We start from the raw sequence: 12,204 nt of genomic DNA, 5'->3' as shown, positions 1-12,204 counted from the left end.
GGCCAGCCAGTCCCTGATGAGTATCAAACAGTTCGAAAGGTTGTGGGTGTCCATGGCCAGGAGGCCAAAATTATCGCCGATTGACTCCCAGCTACGGACATATACAAAGAAGATCATTCCGGTGCTAGGCAACGCCACGGTAGTCGTGACCCACAAAGATTCGGAGAACAGGTTGCCACTCTGGATTGTCCCGGGGGATGGTCCCGCACTACTGGGGAGGAGTTGGCTTGTTGTCATGAACTGGAAATGGGGCGATGTCAATGCAATTTCTTCTGTGGAGCGAGTATCATGCTCACAGGTCCTGGACAAATTTGACTCATTATTTCAACCCGGCATCGGCACTTTCATGGGGGCCAAGGTAGTGATTCACATAAACCCGGACGCCAGTCCAGTACACCACAAGGCCAGAGCGGTGCTGTATATGATGCAGGAAAAGATAGAATTCGAATTGGACTGCTGAGGGAAGGCTTCATCTCGTCAGTCGAATTCAGTGACTGGGCGAGGCCGATCGTTCCGGTGCTCAAGGCGGATGGGTCGGTCAGGATATGTGGCGATTACCAGGCCACCATCAATCGGGTGTCACTCCAAGACCAGTACCCGCTACCGAGAGCGGAGGACCTCTTTGCGACGCTATCCGGTGACAAACTTTTTTCAAAATTGGATCTGACCTCAGCTTGCATGACCTAGGAGCTGGCGAGTGAGTCGAAAAAGCTGACCACCATCACGACACACAAGGGGTTGTTTGAGTATAACAGATGTCCATTCGGGATTCGTTCGGCCGCCGCGATCTTTCAGCGACATATGGAAAGCCTCCTCAAGTCGATTCCAAGGACGGTGGTTTTTCAAGACGACATCCTCATCACGGGTCGCGATACTGAAGAACACCTCCACGACCGGGTAGGGCTGCGACTGAAAAAAGCAAAAGGCGTCTTCTTAGCTCCAGAGGTAGAATTCCTGGGGAGGAGGGTAGCAGCAGACGGGATCAGACCTACTGCGTCCAAAACGGAAGCGATCCAGAGAGCACCCAGACCCCGTAACACAACGGAGCTGCGTTCGTTCCTGGGGCTCCTGAACTATTTTGGTGACTTTCTTCCCAAATTGAGCACACTGTTAGAGCCGCTACACGTGCTCCTACGCAAAGGTCGCGATTGGATCTGGGGGGACAGCCAGGGAAGGGCTTTTGATAGAGCACGCAATTTGTTATGCTCCAACAAACTGTTAACGTTATATGACCCGTGTAAGAAACTTGTTGTAATGTGCGATGCGTCGTCCTATGGGGTCGGGTGTGTGTTGCAGCATGTGAATGCCAATGGTCAGTTACAGCCGGTAGCTTATCTGTCCCAGGCAGAAAGGGGTTACGGGCTGGTAGAAAAGGAAGCGCTAGTATGTGTATATGCAGTAAAAGAAAATGCACGTGTGCAAAGGCTGCGAAACAGTGGGGCACTTCCAATGAATGTGCAAGAGTGCTGCAACTCACCATGTGGCAGAATCAGCAGAGGATGATCGAACCAGCGTGGATCACGCAGAACAAATGAGAGGCAATTCAACCCGAGGAAGAAGTGTATGGGGTACACACCTTCACCACCGAGCGCCCTCCTATTATGCTGAAAGTCAAATTAAATGGTATTCCGGTATCAATAGAGTTGGACACGGGGGTGAGTCAGTCAATTATGAGCCAGAAGGCTTTTGAGAAACTGTGGGGCAACAAGGCACAAAGGCCCAAACTGAGCCCGATTCAGACCTACACCAAAGAGCCCATACCAGTCATTGGCAGTGCAGCAGTTAAGGTATTGTACGATGGAGCTGTGCATGATTTATCACTGTGGATTGTACCAGGCGATGGCCCAATGCTATTCGGCAGAAGCTGGCTGGGAAAGATTCGATGGAACTAGGACGACATCAAAGCACTATCTTCAGTGGATGATGCCTCGTGCGCCCAAGTGCTGAGCAAGTTTCCGTCACTATTTGAACCCAGGCATCGACAACTTCACAAGCGCCAAGGTGCAGATCCATCTAGTCACCGATGAAAGATCCGTTCATCACAAGGCTCGAGTGGTTCCATATATGATGAGGGAGAAAGTCGAGATCGAACTGGACAGACTTCAACAAGAGAGAATCATATCGCCAGTCGAGTTCAATGAGTGGGCCATTCCAATTGTTCTGGTGTTGAAAAGCAATGGCACGGTCAGAATCTGCGGAGACTACAAGGTAACGATCAACAGAGTCTTGTTACAGGACCAGTATCCGCTACCCAAGGCGGATGACCTGTTCGCAACGTTAGCGGAGGTGGGGTGGGGGGGGGGCGGCGGGGAAGTCGTTCACCATGTTGGACCTAGCCTCTGCCTACATGACACAGGAGCTGGCTAAATCTTCAAAAAGATTGACGTGCATCAACACGCACGAAAGACTGTTTATATACTACAGTGCCCTTTTGGGATTCGCTTGGCTACTGCCATCTTCCAGAGGAACATGGAGAGTCTGCTGAAATCGGTTCCGCGCACCGTTGTGTTTCAAGACGATATCCTGATCACTGGTTGTGACACCACCGAACACCTGCACAACCTGGAAGAGGTTCTAAGTCGACTAGACAGAGTGGGACTCAGGTTGAAACGCTGCAAGTATGTTTTCCTGGTGCCAGAAGTCGAATGTTTAAGGAGAAATATTATGGCAGATGGCATCAGACCCACGGACTCAAAGGCAGAGGCCATCAAGAATGCACCCAGACCACAGAATGTGACGGAGCTGCGTTCGTTCCTGGGACTCTTCAACTATTTTGGTAACTTTCTACCCGGGTTAAGCACTTTGCTGGAACCGTTGCACATGTTGCTATGTAAGGGTGACGACTGGGTTTGGGGTAAATCTCAAGAGACAGCCTTTGAGAAGGCCAGAAACCTACTTTGTTCTAATAAGTTACTGGTACTGTATGACCCATGTAAACGATTAATGCTAGCTTGTGATGCATCTTCGTACGTGATCGGCTGTATGTTACAGCAAACCAATGTATCGGGCAAACTTCAACCGGTTGCATACGCGTCTAGAAGTCTGTCTAAGGCTGAAAGAGCCAACAGTATGGTCGAGAAAGAGGCGTTAGCATGTGTATTTGGGGTTAAGAAAATGCACCAATACCTATTTGGACTTCGGTTTAAGCTTGAAACTGACCACAAACCGCTCATTTCACTGTTTTCAGAAAGCAAAGATATAAACACCAATGCTTTGTCCCGCATCCAAAGATGAGCACTAACATTGTCCGCCTATGACTATGTTATCCTCCACAGACCAGGCATGGAGAACTGTGCTGATGCCCTCAGTCGGCTACCATTGCCCACTACTGGGGTGGAAATGGCGCTGCCCGCAGACTTGCTTCTGGCCATTGATGCTTTTGAGAGCGAGGGGTCACCCATCACTGCAGCCTCAATGGGAGCAGGTTGGCCGTTCCTGGGGAAATGCAAGATGAAATTAAACCGTTTCACCAACGCAAAGATGAAATGTCCATCCAGTCGGATTGTCTCTTATGGAGTAATCGCATGGTTTTGCCAAAAAAAGGCAGGAAAACGTTTATACGCGACCTACTCAATACCCACCCAGGCATAGTCATGATGAAGGCTATAGCCAGGTCGCATGTTTTGTGGCTCGGCATTGACTCGGACGTACATCAGTGCAACACGTGCTCACAATTGAGCAATGCACCAAGGGAGGCTCCATTGAGTCTGTGGTCATGGCTCTCCAAACCGTGGTCCAGGATCCACATAGATTTTGCTGCCCGTTTCTTGGAAAGATGTTTTTTGATGTAGTGGATGCTTACTCTAAATGGATTGAATGCGTAATCATGTCATCCAGCACATCCACTGCCTCATTGAAAGCCTCCGGGCTATGTTCCCCACCCACGGCTTGCCCGACGTCCTTGTCAGTGACAATAGACCGTGTTTCACCAGCTCGGAATTCAACGAGTTTATGACCCGCAATGGCATCAAGCATGTCAGGTCTGCCCCATTTAAGCCCGCATCCAATGGTCAAGCAGAACGGGCAGTCCAAACTATCAAACAGAGCTTGAAACGCATGATGGAAGGCTCCTTGCAGACTCGCTTATCTCGCGTTCTGCTCAGCTACCAGACGCGACCCCACTCGCTCACTGGGGTTCTCGCTGCAGAACTGTTAATGAAGAGAGCACTCAAAACCAGGCTCTCCCTAGTCCACCCAGATCTAAATGATCATGTGGAAAGCCAGCGTCACCAGAAAAAAATTTACCACAATTGCACGGCTGTATTGCGTGACATTGATGTTAACGACCCTGTGTTTGTCCTGAATTACGGTCATGGTCCTAACTGGATTGATGGCACAGTTTTGGCCAAGGAGGGGAATAGAGTGTTTATACTCAAACTATTGAATGGACAAACGTGCAGATAGCATTTGGATCAGACCAAACTGCGATTCACCGACAACCAGGAACAATCGGAAGAGGACATCACCATCATCGATCCACCAACACACACCCAACCAGCAATCGACCTCGCTGTCAATCACGAGGATGAACCCACCATTCCCAACAGTCCTGTCAGGCCAGCCGCACTGCAGAGCAGCAATGGTCCAACCAACTCACCCATGCCAGAGTTTGAACTCAGACGATCAACCAGGGAGCGTAGGGCCCCGGAGCATCTCAACTTGTAAATAATTTGTGTTAAAGACTTCGGGGCGGGGGAGTGATGTTATGTATGTAAACATTGTACCTATGTAAGACTTGCCACCAGAGGGCACAACTGTTGGAGGCCCAAGGGTCACCTGCACACCTCGTGCAAGGGAGTATAAAAGGTTGTCTGCCATGCTGCTTAGGCACTCTTGAGTTGTATTAAAGAGACTAAGGTCACATCAGTTTTAGCTCACAGTACTCAGTCTTGTGGAGTTCTTCCCTACCTAACAGTAGCTCTCCCAAGTCAGTACCTACGCCCGAGCTGAAACTAGAACGGGATGAATGACAAGTTGCCACATCATGAGCTTCACCACAGCCTGAAAGAAAGGGTACGTTTGGTCGAGAAAAGATTTTCAACACATACTGGAGCTAGAGATTTAAAAGTCTCTATCAATGAATTGGGCACCTTGTGGCTTTGTATATGGAAATAATCATCTTTCAGGTCTCTGACTCCCAAGCAGTTTTCAACTATAAGCACACGATTATCGATTATCCACACACAGATCCAACGGGAAACCATTGTAACGGGATTTAAAATTTCGGTCCGGGAAGACATCGGGTTTTAACTTTATAATGTCAGTTGTTTTAACGGAGAAATCATTTACCTGGCATAGCCCAATTCCCTAGGGACTCGGATAATCGAGAGTTGCCTGTAATTCACCTATTAGAAGTTAAGTCCGTTCCTGAGAATTTTTTCCAATGCACTTACAGTGTGCAACTCACCACACATGGTATGTATGGCAAGCCTGGAGAGTGCCAATTATTTTTGTACAGAAGGTGCTACTAAATCGACTATTTAAGTTTAGGTGCCCTTACTTTTTAATGGAGTTCTATTTTTGAGGATCGGTCTTGTTTCTGGGATACCTAGCCAAGTGACCATTATTCATGCTTGTCCGTTCAAACTCTCAACAGACTGTTCTACCATGGCAGGACATCACAGCTCCGCCCAATCCTGCTTACAGCATAAGAAACATAGAAAATAGGTGCAGGAGTAGGCCATTCGGCCCTTCGAGCCTGCACCGCCATTCAATGAGTTCATGGCTGAACATGCAACTTCAGTACCCCTTTCCTGCTTTCCCGCCATACCCCTTGATCCCCCTAGTAGTAAGGACTACATCTAACTCCTTTTTGAATATATTTAGTGAATTGGCCTCAACAACTTTCTGTGGTAGAGAATTCCACAGGTTCACCACTCTCTGGGTGAAGAAGTTTCTCCTCATCTCGGTCCTAAATGGCTTACCCCTTATCCTTAGACTGTGACCCCTGGTTCTGGACTTCCCCAACATTGGGACCATTCTTCCTGCATCTAACCTGTCTAAACCCGTCAGAATTTTAAATGTTTCTATGAGATCCCCTCTCATTCGTCTGAACTCCAGTGAATACAAGCCCAGTTGATCCAGTCTTTCTTGATATGTCAGTCCCGCCATCCCGGGAATAAGTCTGGTGAACCTTTGCTACACTCCCTCAATAGCAAGAATGTCCTTCCTCAAGTTAGGAGACCAAAACTGTACACAATACTCCAGGTGTGGCCTCACCAAGGCCCTGTACAACTGTAGTAACACCTCCCTGCCCCTGTACTCAAATCTCTTCGCTATGAAGGCCAACATGCCATTTGCTTTCTTAACCGCCTGCTGTACCCGCACTCCAACCTTCAATGACTGATGTACTATGACACCCAGGTCTCATTGCACCTCTCCTTTTCCTAATCTGTCACCATTCAGATAATAGTCTGTCTCTTTGTTTTTACCACTAAAGTGGATAACCTCACATTTATCCACATTATACTTCATCTGCCATGCATTTGCCCACTCACCTAACCTATCCAAGTCACTCTGCAGCCTCATAGCACCCTCCTCGCAGCTCACACTGCCACCCAACTTAGTGTCATCCGCAAATTTGGAGATACTACATTTAATCCCCTCGTCTAAATCATTAATGTACAATGTAAACAGCTGGGGCCCCAGCACAGAACCTTGCAGTACCCCACTAGTCACTGCCTGCCATTCTGAAAAGTAACCATTTACTCCTACTCTTTGCTTCCTGTCTGCCAACCAGTTCTCAATCCACGTCAGCACACTACCCCCAATCCCATGTGCTTTAACTTTGCACATTAATCTCTTGTTTGGGACCTTGTCGAAAGCCTTCTGAAAGTCCAAATAAACCACATCAACTGGTTCTCCCTAGTCCATTCTACTGGAAACATCCTCAAACAATTCCAGAAGATTTGTCAAGCATGATTTCCCTTTCACAAATCCATGCTGACTTGGACCTATCATGTCACCTCTTTCCAAATGCTTTGCTATGACATCCTTAATAATTGATTCCACCATTTTACCCACTATCGATGTCAGGCTGACCGGTCTATAATTCCCTGCTTTCTCTTTCCCTCCTTTTTTAAAAAGTGGCGGTACATTGGATACCCTCCACTCCATAGGAACTGATCCAGAGTCTATGGAATGTTGGAAAATGGCTGTCAATGCATTCGCTATTTCCAAGGCCACCTCCTTAAGTACTCTGGGATGCAGACCATCAGGTCCTGGGGATTTATCGTCCTTCAATCCCATAAATTTCCCCAACACAATTTCCCAACTAATAAGGATTTCCCTCAGTTCCTCCTTCTTACGAGACCCTCTGACCCCTTTTATATCCGGAAGGTTGTTTGTGTCCTCCTTAGTGAATACCGAACCAAAGTACTTGTTCAATTGGTCTGCCAGTTCTTTGTTCCCCGTTATGACATCCCCTGATTCTGACTGCAGGGGACCTACGTTTGTCTTTACTAACCTTTTTCTCTTTACATATCTATAGAAGCTTTTGCAGTCCGTTTTAATGTTCCCTGCAAGCTTCCTCTCGTACTCTCTTTTCCCTGCCCTAATCAAACCTTTTGTCCTCCTCTGCTGAGTTTTAAATATCTCCCAGTCCCCAGGTTCGCTGCTATTTCTGGCCAATTTGTTTGCCACTTCCTTGGTTTTAATACTATCCCTGATTTCCCTTGATAGCCACGGTTGAGCCACCTTCCCTTTTTTATTTTTACGCCAGACAGGGATGTACAATTGTTGTAGTTCATCCATGCAGTCTCTAAATGTCTGCCATTGCCCATCCACTGTCAACCCCTTAAGTATCATTTGCCAATCTATTCTAGCCAATTCACGCCTCATACCTTCAAAGTTACCCTTCTTTAAATTCTGGTCTCTGAATTAACTTTTTCAGTCTAAATCCTAATGTAGAATTCCACCATATTATGGTCACTCTTCCCCAAGGGGCCTCGCACAACGAGATTGCTAATTAATCCTCTCTCATTACACAACACCCAGTCTAAGATGGCCTCCCCCCTAGTTGGTTCCTCGACATATTGGTCGAGAAAACCATCCCTTATGCACTCCGGGAAATCCTCCTCCTCACTTCCTGAAGGCTCCAAGACAATCCAGTGATTTTTTTTTTTAAAACACAAAATTAATCAAAGGCTTCCGGGCCCAGACCTAGGGTGAAAAATTCGGTACCTTCGTGACAGCTAAGCATTATCACCAGGGTGAGGCGAATCCAGTGGCCCACACCAAATCCCGCCCCCACCTGCAGCGCTGGCAAGTTATCGCCAGGAGCAGCGAGCACGAATTTTGCGTGCAGTCTAAAGTATTAGCGCCTGCCGCTAATTCTCTAACTTTTCCTATTATACTGCCTATTCCTGGGCTGTAATGAATTGCTAGCCCGTTATGACGTTTGATATTTTCTCAATGACTGATGCAATGCTCCACTCCGATGAGCTTGAAGCCAAATTCTCAGAGAATCTTTATGTGCCTGCAGTGAATAAAGGAGCAGAACTAACTTCACTACAGCCAGCAGAAGTGCCTGTTATTACTCTCGTGGTAAGATAGCCTTAGTGAGTCACCATACAAGATCTTTACCTTCGGCATAAAGCCAAGACGCTGAAGAATTGCTTTATGCTTATATATTTGCTATTTGTTGCTACAATGTTTTCTGTCATCATTGGTTAAACTTGGCAAATATTTCAAAACCTACTCCCTGCACAGCGTATGTTTGTACTGAGAAATCTTGGTTCATAGCAATGAAGTTGCCACCATTTTCCCCAGCAAATGAAAAGGGCTGTGTTTTCCCTTGTAGCAGGGCAGTGTTTAGCACCAAATAAAAAAAAACAGAACAGTCTAGTGAGAATCCAACCCAAACCCAATTGGTACCAAGATCTAATGCAGAAGGATCATGGTGAACGCACAAAAACATATGAAATAGGAGCAGGAGTCGGCCATTCGGTCCCTCAAGCCTATTCTGCCATTCAATAAGATCATGGCTGATCTTCTACTCCACTTTCCTGCACTGTCCCCATAATCCCTCGATTCCCTTAATGTGCAAAAATCTATCGATCTCAGCCTTGAATATACTCAATGACTCAGCCTCCACAGCCCTCTGGGGTGGAGAATTCCAAAGATTCACCACCCTCTGAGTGAAGAAATTTCTCTTTATCTCAGTCCTAAATGGCCGACTCCTCATTCTGAGACTGTGACCTCTGGTTCTAGACTCACCAGCCAGGGGAAACATCCTCCCTGCATCTACGCCGTCAAGCCCTGTAAGAAAAGGGTGAGCAAAGAAGGAGGAGTGCTTTGGTCACGGTGAAAACCTTAGTGCACCAAAATCTGAGGGTGAGAGTTAATTCCAATTATTCGCTGGTCCAGTAACCTCTGGTGCTATACCAGATGGCTGGCTGAATAACTTGGCTCAGATTAAGGGACAGATGCATCAGGGATTCAGGAGTGCAGGGATTTAGCCAATGTTGCTTTCAATACCTGTATTGGCAAGCCTGGGCGAAGACCTCAGTGAGGTGTGCATCAAAAGCAAAGTCTTACATTCCTGATGTTTCTGAAACTGTTTACTTCATGACAGTGGCCTTCATGCTGAAGTAGAAAGGAAAAAGCCACTTAAGACTGTATGTTGGACGAGAATTGTTTTCTTGAACTGCTCTTGCAAACATATCCGTGGTTTGAGGGCAGGCTGAAATAGAAGGCACCAAACATGACCTTTACGTCGTTGATGCAGTGCTTAAAGCCCAGAACTAAATATTTAGAAACTTCATCACGTTAAACTTGAAAACTGTTCCCTAAAATTAATAACTCATGCCTAAAAAAGGACAAAGTGTTTGTCTGAAAGAAATGCTTTCTTCTCTTAATATTCCTTATAAATATAACAGAAGAAAATGAGATGAGGATCATTTGCATGTTGTTCTACATCAATGTTACAAAGGGAGGCCCCATGGTAGGAAATTCTTAAAAGGCCAGGCATCCCTTTGTATGATTTTTTTTAAAATCGCACTTGATTGAACCTATAGTATAGAACTGCTTATATTTATGCAAGAGAAATCTCGTGAGGCCAGAGCATGCATATAATTACAAGACAGTAGTATTTACGGAGAGATGAGTTTCATGGGTTGGGCCAAGTGAAAATATATAAACAGTTCCACAAGGAATAGAAGAGATAAAGAAAAGCAAGACCATTCGACTGAAACAGTTCAGGAATTTGTGCTTTTTGATTTCATTTTATGCTCATCCAAGTGGAGCACGTCAGTTCTGGAGAATGGATCATTTCTAGGGCTGATAGAGCGTGATGCTCTATAGAGCAAGGCTCCTTCTCTACTGCCTCAAGAATCCTTCCCTCGTTTTCTCTCTCTCGTATCCATCTTTCTCCTGAATTGTGCGTGTTTTACGTGCTGTGGTTGCAACTGCTTCGCTCATTTCAAATCGGATCCTTAGATCCAGGAAAACAGAGAGACTTTCATGCCATCATTTTGAGCGAGCTTTGTACTAGGATTCAAGAGTATGAAAAGACAGCGTGTTCGAGCCCATCATTTCGCGCAGTCTCCTGCCTGCACCTCTGGTCTACTTAAGTATTTATATCGTATAAAATGTTATTTAACAGTAAGTTTCGCTGGAACAAAAAGCTGGATAATATTTTTCCAGTTCAAAATAATAGTACAACTTCACATCATTTATTTTGCCAGTTCCCAACAATGTGTAAAATCAAATTAAATTATTATTTTTGTTTAAATCCTTCATTTAGTGCTCTCATATAAGAACATATGAAATAGGAGCAGGAGTTGGCCATTCTTCCCCTCGAGCCTGCTCTGCCATTCAATGAGACCATGGCTGATTTACCTCAACTCCACTTGCCTGCAGTACCTCCTTATCCCTTAATTCCATTAATATCCAATAATCTAGCCACCTATGTCTTGAATATACTCAAAGACTGAGCCTCCACAGCCTCTCCATCTATTAAGTACAAAGCTGAGGTTTATGATCATTTCATTTCTGTTAAAATCACTATTTAATGTCCATATTTCTTATCAATGGTTTTTAAATCAATTTGATTACAGTGTTGATCAGAGAATAGGAGCTACGTTTTACATTGAGGTTCACTGGAGTGATGCAAACTGCTTCACAGTCAGTGTTTCACACAAGGTGAACATAAGCCAGGCTTTCAAACAGTTTGACAGGCTTTTTAGGGTCTGAATTCTCATTTATCCATTTTGCTTTTTATCTTTATACAGGTACAGTTCAATAAGGTATGATAATCAACTGTTCAATGGGAATTCCTAGATCGTGGTGAAAATGCTGTGAAACTGAAGTGAGCTCCCTAAACACTGTAAAGTATGCACCTGTGAGTACGCCCACAGGTTTGTAGAGCTGTTGCATCCACTGGTACGCTCGCGGCCTTCCGCGAGAGGTGGGCACCAGAGGGACTGGAGTGCATCATCACCCCCGGGAACAGAATTTTAATTTAATTTGATAAAGTTCCCAAGTTAATTTGGATTCATGGGTTCTAGTGCCCTTACAAAAAGGGGACATTTGATTCAAAAGTTCTATCTAAAATAGTTGTAGAGCTGTTGCATTGCAAGTGGCTTAGCCAGTCACGTGATGTTCACAAGACTCAATAAAACTCCAGTCAGTTGGGTCTAGGTCATCCACGATGAGGGATGCAGTTGTGAGCCTAGTGGATGAACTGGTAATGTGTAGTGTGATTGTTAAATGTTTGTTAATAAACCAACTAGTTCTTAAAAGCTATGTGTTGCTATGCATTCTTAAGCAAAGAACCCATGAAGCAAATACATTACAAGCACAACTTATACTTGAAGTTGTATCCTACATAACGTCATTACCCGCAGCATATCACACCTTAATATACAAGATCATCCATGCACATCTACTCCGAGACTAGCCAACAAAATAATAGATGTTAACCAAACTAAAGAAGAAGCATCACTTCAACATTGTTAAAATGATTATTCAACAGCACAGCTCAGAAACATTTTGATGACATCGGAATTAACAAAATGCTTCAGCAACTGTAACATTAGTTTAAAGCCCATACAGTCCTTCGCTGCTGTGAGTTTCCAATCCTACTCTGCATTCTGTCACAGCTGGGGAACCAACGATTGAATGATACCCCTATCACAGCTCCTGGGCCATCACTGAAATACATGTTTCTATTATGTAATCTAACATATTATTTATGTTTCTATT

The 12,204-nt window shown here is 45.3% G+C and overlaps 1 protein-coding gene across 6 annotated transcripts in view; it reads right to left on the bottom strand.

The window, feature by feature from the left end:
* Nucleotides 1-12,204, bottom strand: part of kcnma1a (potassium large conductance calcium-activated channel, subfamily M, alpha member 1a) — a 1,078,477-nt gene that overhangs the window by 515,903 nt on the left and 550,370 nt on the right. The window lies entirely within an intron of this gene.

The sequence above is a fragment of the Pristiophorus japonicus genome, chromosome 22, assembly GCF_044704955.1.
Source record: "Pristiophorus japonicus isolate sPriJap1 chromosome 22, sPriJap1.hap1, whole genome shotgun sequence".
NCBI classification, from domain to species: Eukaryota; Metazoa; Chordata; class Chondrichthyes; family Pristiophoridae; genus Pristiophorus; species Pristiophorus japonicus.
Note: the sequence above shows the minus strand (reverse complement) of the source record. Positions and strands in the feature narration are given on the sequence as shown.